Below are 9913 nucleotides of genomic sequence, written 5' to 3' on the forward strand. Positions count from 1 at the left end.
AAGTTCTTGACTTTACATATTAGATTGAGTCAGCACTAGCCATTGCCGATCGTTTGTCAATCTTGGGGCCGACCCAGTCCGCAGTAACAACTAACACGTGCGAGAATGGCAGCCCGCCAGTGCTAAGACTAACCAATCAACGAACGATTCGAGGAACCCGTGACCGGAGACTCCATGGCAACGAAGCGAGCGGGAAATTAGCCGATAATGTATGCGTAAGGCGACCAGCAGCGCCACCAAAATCACCGTAGCGGCAACGGGTAGACCTACAATGCAGACGATAGCAACCACGTGTGATAGCGCGACCGCCCGCAAATATGATAAAGTTTGACTGACTAACGATCGTTCCTTGGTGCATTTGGTGTGGAAGTGGATCTTTTTGGTAGACTTTGATCAATTTTCGCACAACACTAGGCTATACTCTCTCGCCAAATCATGGCAATTCATGCTAATTGAATTCGCAAAATTTTTAGTCAGACATTGTTTTACATTCGCCACTCATGTGCAGCACTGGCAATTGGCGAAAATGCGAATGGGCGCGCCAACCCTGATTGGCAGTATAAGCGACTAATGAGGACATCAATTCTTAACTTGTGAGAAATTTTTTTAATAGACTTCATCCATAACACCACAGAAAACAGATGTAACTGAAAGCAAAATCCCCCCATAGATCTTGTGACTGTCCTTGCTTGGATATCTTGTGCATGGGGATGCCAGTTGTGGAATCTTCCACCCAGCAAACTGTGCATGCAGGTTGTCGCAAAATGATAATCGTGGATCTAAAATGAGAACCCAGAAGATCAAAAATCTATGTGACTCACTTTTGCTTGAGCTGTTCAACCTGATTTGAGACTTCTCGTGGTTTCTGCACGGACTGCTTCGCCAGCTCGAGGGCCTCTTTTGATGCCCTCCCTTCAAAGGAAGACGACGCGTCCTCGCGTCTTAAAAACACTGTAACACACCCAAGAAGTACTCGAGTAGTGTTTGAGGAGATGATATGACTAAACACCAGCAAATGCTTTGTCTTCAAGTGACGATTGCGGTTTACCAGTTACTCTAAGCACGGGTTACTCTGGGCAGAGATGGGGTGTCAGTGTCTCTCTCAAGACCGTTCAGCGGACTGTCTGCAGGATGCCTTATCCAATACTAAAGAGACGGGGCTTTTAGCACCTCTGTAGGGATAACCATACATCGTAAGGATAGGATACAACACAAGTTTGAATGTCCGGGAATAATTCGCGTCTCTTTACGAGACTAAATCGGACGCTCTGTAATGTCACATCCTTCGAACTCCAGGGACACATAGATACACACATTGAGCGCCAGTTATTTTCCGTAAGTTGTAGTGGAGAAATGGGACTTTGTCAGTAAAATTTTTTTATCTAGGCAGATTTCGCAAGCCCTCACGAGCGAAGATGTATAAAAGTTGGTCTGTGGTGTCATGAAATCCTGCTTAAGTTCAGTTATACGCGATATTCGTTAATCGGCTCAATCATCGATACCATGATGACTATACAGATATAGGAAACAAGACGGAGCTCTTCAGAACTGTCGTCATACATAGACGTTGGTCTCCGCAAGGCTTGGAAAAACTGTCTCTTCTTCTCAATCGTCAACTGCTTACATACAAGTTGGCTATCTCATTCGGGGTTGAAACGGGATGCAAATTAAGCTCGGTACAGACTTGGGGCTATTTCGTCCCTGACCGCAGGCGTGAGGTATTTTTGGTGAAGAAGGGGCATTTGGTAAGTGCATAAATCTCACTTTTCGAGAGTGTCCCCCACGCTGAGAGACCGAAGGACAAGAGACAAAGGCTGATGATATGTCATTCTGGATTGAAACGGGATGCAAATTAAGTTACGGTCAGACTCTGGGCTATTTCGTCCCTGTCCGCAGGCGTGAGGTATTTTGGTGAGGAAGGTGCATTTGGTGTCGTTTGGTAAGTGCATGAATCTAACTTTTCGAGAGTGTCCCCCACGCTGAGAGACCGAAGGACAAGAGACAAAGCCTGATGATATGGCAACTTTTATTGGGCAAGTATATAATATATGTATACTACAAAACTTAGAATTAGTGGCCGGCATGTGGAATCAGAAAAGGCTGACAGTCAAGTGTTGCACGTGAAGATAGTGTAGTGTGTTAATCGAACTTTTTGGGAGTGATCCGCACACTTATTGACCGAAGGACAAGAGATGAAGGTTATGATATGACAACATTTATTTGGCAAGTACAAACATAACCCACCGTTGATACTGCTGACGCCGCTTGAGCCGCTTGAGCAAGCGTGTCAAGGGATCAGATGTTGGGTCAGTGCGCATGCGGGGCATGGGATGGAGGGTGGTGCACTGTGAGTGTCGATAAGGATGGGGGGGGGGGGGGGGGGGGGGGGAGGCAAATGACAATAGCATAATAACAATTGAACAATGTACAAGTCGTAAGTAACCGTGACCGCTTTCAAGGTGGCAAGAACTGATTGCTGACCAAAACAATGACATATTCTGTTAACACCAATGGAGCATTTTCTTGCAGTGTATTTTAGCCCAAAACCGCCCAATCAAAATGGTGCAGAGACTCGATTGACGTTTATTGTCTTCAAGAGGAAATTGATCTCAAAACTGATATGGGCCTATAGTATAAATAATATCCTACCTAAAATATAGGCCTTCTGTTAAATTAGGCCTGCCTTAAGAAAAAAGAAAGAAAACCTACAACCAATTCCTCTTGAAAACAAATATGTCAATAAGGCTCATCCATGCATCATTTGAGTAAAACAATGTAGAAACACATTTTTTGCTGTGATCAAGAAATAGCTCTATTGTTGTAATGTTGCACTTCTTGTGCTGTGAAATAGCTCAGATACGGTAAATGGATTGCCACTTTGAAAACGGAACAAGAAATAGCAATATTCTGGATCAGCGAGTACATACATGAAGTGCTATTGATTTCAGGAATAAGCACATATTTTGCAAGGTTCACTTTTAACAAAGAGTAATAATGTTCGATGTTTAATTTTCAGGGTCGAAAACAGGTGTGTGCCAACCCATTCTGAGCCAACAGCATGAATTACAACAAGAAAATGGTCAGTTCCGTTGGGAACTGCTGTTCCCGGATCATGGCTCTTGACTACTGGCCTGGAATAGAAAGGGAAGATTTAGATACCAAGAAACATTGAAATATACAATTTAAGAAATTGAAGTATTAGATCATTTTTTCACGACGTTTTTAAAAAAAATCTTCTATTATAGCATATCAGTAATGTTTATGTCTGTGACAGCCTCATTGGCACTAATAAGATGAATCATTAAATTGAATTGTCCGGCAATGGTGGTCAACCCGCCTCGGGTTTGTCCCAATATCAGTCACATGATGAAGGACCTAAAGCCTCATTTCATCAACTGTAGCCAGCTTATCGAATTTTATCTCATTTACCTAAATTGTGTTCCACAAATCAGCTGGCATCCTGAATATTTATCTTTCAGAAGTGGCCTCGGTCGCGTTGGCTCGATTCTTGGGACGGGACAGCCAAACCACACGAGATGGAGCAATCCACCTGAAAAAAGTGGAGACAATTCGAATGCTGCTTCAGTGAACAATGGGCGATCTGTTCAGGAGACGTCTTTCAAATCGCCCATCGTTTCATAAACGAGAGCTGGACAGACAGTTCCAGCTACTCTTCGCAGATTTCCTTCTTCCAATGCATACATCGCGTTTTGTCTCGACCACACTTGCATAGCTCTTTACTTTAAGGTCACGTGCAGGTCTTATTGGTAATTGCTGGGGTGAAACTTGGTACTGCGGGACAGACTTACATGTCCACAAAACGCAATGTCACTGCTGGACTGATTTACAAGTCCACAAAACGCAGAATCGGACATGGACATCATTACCCCAGCAAGAACCCAATGTAACCCCACAAATAGGGCCGTTTATAATGTTTAAGACATGTTTATACAATAACAATGCTGACGCTATTGCCTGCAGTGACCTTGCTAATGATTTTTATGTGGGAGGGGCCAGGGACCGTGACTATTGATAAAGTCCTCACGATATTATATTCGTCAACAATGGGGCACAGACTTTCAGATATTTTCGTGACTGACCTATATTACCAGTACAGTCCAATATATATTTCTTTTTTTTGACTGACCTCTATTACCAGTACAGTCCAATATCATTATATTTTTCGTGACCGACCTATATTACCAGTACAGTCCAATATATATTTCATTTTTCGTGACTGACCTATATTACCAGTACAGTCCAATACATATTCTATTCTTCGTGACTGACCTATATTACCAGTACAGTCCAATATATATTTAATTTTTCGTGACTGACCTATATTACCAGTACAGTCCAATATATATTTATTTTTCGTGACTGACCTATATTACCAGTACAGTCCAAAGATACTATTTAGTCTGTATATTATTCTAGGGCGGGGGGGGGGGTATGGGGAAATTCTCCAGTGACAAACTTTTTGATTGTCATTCTGGTAAAAAAACACGTCCAAAGAAGAAATTTATTCTCATAACTTTTAACAATGCTCGAAAAAAACTTTTAAAATGTTAATGTGGCGAGTCGCCACATGTACCGACTATACCTGTGGATCTAAATATATATATCATCATTGAAATCCTCAGAGAAATTAAACCAAGACAAAAAAGGGTTCCATGCCCTTGGTTTCCATGTACCGCGAACGATGCTAACGATAGGATTTAGCTGACAGGATTTGGCCACATGAACCCCTCCGTGTCCAGAAGACGCGGGGGTCGTCAGATCAATTTGAAACCGCCATGGACATCACTTCTTCCCCCTCACAAGTCGGTCGCGATGACCTCCATGTGCAAACCATTTTGGCTGTGGATGCCCTGGTAACCCATGTCGCCTAACCAGACATAGCGCGCTGCCTGACTAGAAGTTACCGCCTCTGAGACCCAGGGTTGAGACACTGGGGTCTGCCCCTAGCTGACAGGTGGCTGGAGATCCATATCATAGAGCATACCAACCGTACATAACCGGCTGGACTGGTACACCCTATCAGGCTCAGACTCCCCAACGGAGTCTATTGAGCGCAGCCGCAGCGCCAGTTAATATGGATGGATTTACGTCGTCAAATAACTGTCGACCTGATGAGCATTCGTTCAGGGTACATAGAGTTTATCGGGGTTGGGGGCGAAGAGACAAGACCAGGAACTCCTATGGGGTCGCGGGCGCAATGCAACCCGAGGAACGAGATGCACCCAAAGTACAAACTCGAAAATAACTGGCTCATCCTTCGCCATAGGTGTCAAGTATGTACCACTTATACAGACAGGCGTCATTAACGTTGGGTAACACCTCACAAGGAGCAATACCAAGCATTTTCAAGACCTCATATTTAGCGAAAAGGTGTGACAACAATGATAATATATCAGATCCAATACCAGTCCCTTGACCAAACCCAACCATTTCTTGAAAGTTCAAAGGACGTCGGGGCTTCTGAAAGAAAAAAAGAATTGGCCATGACAGCTACGGTAGATAGATCGAAGTGATAGATGGGCTAACTGTCTATCTGAAAAGGGCGGGTAGCGAAATTTTTTCCTGAACCTTTTGGGCACTATAGTGTACATTTGTACAGGGACTTTCAGCCAATCAGATTTCGACATATACATGACGTCAGAAGTCTTTGAAACATCAGAGCAGTTGGAAGAGCGCTCGTCAGAAATGGCAGAATACGATGTTCGATCCAAAGGTCGTGAGTTCGACTCCGGTTATGGACAACATTTTTCTTTTTCTTTTTTACTCTTTATATTTTATTTTTATAACGCGTTTCTTATTATTTAGATTTTAGATATTTTAGTTATTTCTGCTGCCTGCAACATACCTACAGAAAGGACAAGAAGATCTTTATACTTATATAGGAGCTATAGGTAAAACTCAATGGTGACGAGATTATTACTGCTACCGAAAGAGATTTTAAATAGCCTAAGGCTTTTGTTTGCTGCTGGTTTGCTGCGGCTTTCAGCAGCTTCCTACCGACGGCACAATGATATCTTTGAAAGCCACCACGTGACTGCAGGGCCAATGCATTGGTGTCATCATTCACATTTATCATCTTCGTGACCACGCGAAAACATATTTAAAGCTGACATGCATGCATAAAACCCCAATCGACAAAGATAGAAAACACAAACGCCCGACCACCAAAAGACAAACTGCACTTGAAATATGATAGACACCCAGCGACAGGTCTCACTTGACTGCACAAACACAAGTTCATTGACGAGACAGGTCACAGAGAAAGAAAAAAATTAAAAAAATATTCCTCGAGCGGGTTCGAACTCGTAACCCTCGCCACTTCATCCTTTCCGTCTTTTCTAATTTGGCCGTTAGGGTTTTTATGCATGCATGTCAGCTTTAAAGGGACAACCTGGGCGTGGGATTTCCCTGCGAGGTGGATAATACCTCTGCTTGTCACCATGCGCCGCCACTTATCTCAAATAACAATTTTCGCCAGTGTGCGAGGCAGTTTTGGACATGACCTGTGAAATTCAGGCAGGCCTAAGGTTACACCCAGTTTTTGTGCACTGTTTATTGCAGTTCAATGATGTATTTCAATTTTCCTGTTCGGACTGAGAAGTGACGGTTCTACTGGAAGCCATTTTGTAGGAAAAACCACCATATCTCATGCCAGGGTGGGAAATACCCCAAGTATTTACATCACAATGACGGTAACTACAGTTCTGAAGTAATCGAGGAGCTAGAAGTTGCCACCCGGAATTCCGGTAATGACGTCATCGGGTCGGGCGGTGGAGATCATATTATAATTACCTCCCTCCAGCCTTTAGGATTTAGTGATCACCGAGACGATTGGTAATTTCTGCCATGTCTTCATGTAAATGTCTCTGAACTACTTCAATTGTATGCCTTATCTTTCTGATCCGGTCCTCATCATACATAGCACATGTCTCAGTATTAAGGGCTGATTGGTTCAGAGATGGAATGTGTTATAAACACGTGACATATTGCGCCAAGCACGTGTGACGTCATAAAACATGGCAGACATGACCGATCGTCTCATTTTCTTGCTGCCAGAACGATATAGTACCATAGATATATAGGGTATGGGCCAACAGTGTCCTCCTTTCAAAGGTCAGCTGAGCCGAGTGTAGAAATATTCAGAACAGCAGTGGCGGATTTAGGGGTCCCGCATGTGTCATCCCTCTTTGATATTTTAGGGCACCTCTTCTCAAGAACCCTCCCCCTCATTTTCAGGAGTGCACCTTCGGCTCTGTCATGAGTTCTCATTGGTGGGGCAGCACCCCCCCCCCCGCTTCTTTCCCAAATTTCTGGATCCGCCACTGCTGAAGAGATGAGAAGTTTCAAAAGAATACATGTATGTGCGATCAAGGAAGTTTCGATAGAGAAAAATAACTCACCATGGTGGTGTTCACGTCGTATCTTGTGATAAACCGGTTGGGCAGCATTGGGTGTGCTAGACGGGACAACGTGTCTGGCGTCTGCAAGAAATGAAAATGAAAAGATCAGATATAAGATTGTACATTGTATCAGACAATAGTCGCAAAATTTGGGGAGAAAAAGTTGGGGAGAAATCAGGCTGAACTCACCAATGTTGAACCAGTGCTTCGACTTGGCGTCGACACAACTGAACGCTTGTGTTCCCAAAACCGGTCTGTCAAACCAGGAGCACAGCCAAATTCAACGCCCCGTATTGAGTACATGTACGTTACGTCAGAGAGGTTACCAAACCACTCATCCATTCAAATTGTGATTTTCAATCAAATTCATTGACCCATACACGAAAATGCTCACGACATAAAGCTGATTGGTCAAATACTGAGGTCACGGTCGGATGAACAGGAGTCGGACAACAAGTGACATAACTTCGCGGAAAATTGGCTTTTGTGGTGTTTTTAAACGAGTCTACGTGACGTAACGTGATTGTTGAAATTTATAGCCAGTGGTATTCACACATGGCAAATATTTTTAATTCAAGTTCAAGTTTGCGCACCGAGCGATTGAAAGTGGTCCATTTTCGCGTACGTTGGGCGCGCTCAGATGAAGACAGCTTATGCTGCTCCGCCTGTCTGGCTGAGAGTTATGGCTGGTCAAATCGTGTTTTTTTCCCACCACGAGTCGTCTGCTATGACATACAGTTATGTGAGTTCACCAGAGCTTGCTCTTTACATATTATTCATTGACCAGGGTTGGCTCTTTAAATTGTTTCCTTACAGTCACTTTTTAGTCAAGTGGCTGTCTCTTTTAGCCATACTAGTTGGGTTGTACTGGTACGGGCGTTGTCAATTGAGTATTTCTTTGAACACCCACTGTCACTACCCGAGATGTCAAGTTAGCCCAAGGTCTGCTGATTGTCGCATTCCCCGAGACTTCTCACCGAACGCATATCCAAATGACCGAAGAGAGATATAGATGCGCGATCCACGGCTGACTCGGAAATGAACACGGGGTGGTTTACCATGTCAAATGGAGTTGACAGAATCTGAGCAAAAAACACTTAAAAAACTCGGGAAGATCCCCAAATATTCCTTGTTTCGGTGGTGCAGCCGCAAGATAGCAATGACAGTAACTCATAGTGGAAAAATCACGTCATTCGACCGAAGGAGTAAGCTGAAATGCGTTCCTCAGTGCTCTGCGCCCAACTCCGAGAATATTATAGATTGAGTCAGCACTAGCCATTGCCGATCGTTTGTCCATCTTGGGGCCGACCCAGCCCACAGTAACATGTGCGAGAATGGCAGCCCGCCAGTGGTGAGACTAGCCAATCAACGAACGATTAGAGGAACCCGTGACCGGAGACTCCATGGCAACGAAGCGAGCGGGAAACTAGCCGATAATGTATGCGTAAGGCGACCTGCAGCGCCACCAAAATCACTGTAGCGGCAACAAGCAGAACTACAATGCAGACGATAGCAACCACGTGTGATAGCGCGGCCGCCCGCAAATATGATAGTTTGACTGACTAACGATCGTTCCTTGGTGCATTTGGTGTGAAAGTGGATCTTTTTGGTAGACTTTGATCAATTTTCCCACAACACTAGGCTATACTCTCTCGCCAAATCATGGCAATTCATGCAAATTGAATTCGCAAAGTTCCCGACTCTGATGACAAACAGGAGTTGGCAAATAAGTTTGCTCATTTCTATGAGAAGATCGAGACCATTCGTGCTGGCTTTGTTAATGAATGTACTAGCCCGACTGTCCCACCTTTGGAAGATCGTTGTCTGACCAGTTTCAGGCCTGTGTCCTCTGATCAACTGCGAAAGGTGATCAAAGAGAGTCCTCCCAAATCATGCGGTTTGGACCCTTTGCCTACTTGGCTACTCAGGGATGATGTTGTGCTGGATGCAATTTTGCCACTGTTGGTTCGTTGTGTAAATGAATCGATTGGGACCGGTCAGGTACAGGACTGCTTAAAGAATGCCTTTGTGACACCACTGCTAAAGAAGTCAGGTTTGGATTGCAATATCCTCAAAAACTATCGCCCTGTGTCCAATCTTCCTTTTCTATCAAAAGTCATTGAAAAGGTGGTGGCGAAGCAGCTCGTGTTGCATATGAAGGTGCATGGCCTGTATGATCCGTTACAATCTGCTTATAGAGTTGGACACAGCACGGAGACGGCATTACTGCGTATCAAGGCAGACATCGATGTGGCTCTTGACAGGGGGCAGGGTGTGATTTTGATCCTCCTTGATATGTCTGCTGCTTTTGATACTATCAGCCATAAGCTTCTGATCTCACAACTTGAGGACAAGCTTGGTATCAGGGGGACAGCCTTGGAGTGGTTTAAATCCTACCTCAGCTCGAGAACTCAGTCGGTGCTCGTTCAAGGGCAAAAGTCTGACAAAATGCCTCTCCTCTCTGGGGTGCCACAGGGCTCCGTGCTTGGCCC

General features: G+C 44.3%; 1 long non-coding RNA gene across 1 annotated transcript; it reads right to left on the minus strand.

The window, feature by feature from the left end:
• Positions 1 to 2607: 2607 nt before the first annotated feature.
• LOC135492774 (uncharacterized) lies at positions 2608 to 4309 on the minus strand. The gene is made up of 2 exons (XR_010448119.1): positions 3430 to 4309; positions 2608 to 3131 (listed from the first exon to the last, which is right to left on the minus strand). It is a non-coding gene; the product is annotated as an uncharacterized LOC135492774 (long non-coding RNA).
• Positions 4310 to 9913: the final 5604 nt, after the last annotated feature.

The sequence above is a fragment of the Lineus longissimus genome, chromosome 8 (assembly GCF_910592395.1).
Source record: "Lineus longissimus chromosome 8, tnLinLong1.2, whole genome shotgun sequence".
In the NCBI taxonomy this organism is placed as follows: Eukaryota; Metazoa; Nemertea; class Pilidiophora; order Heteronemertea; family Lineidae; genus Lineus; species Lineus longissimus.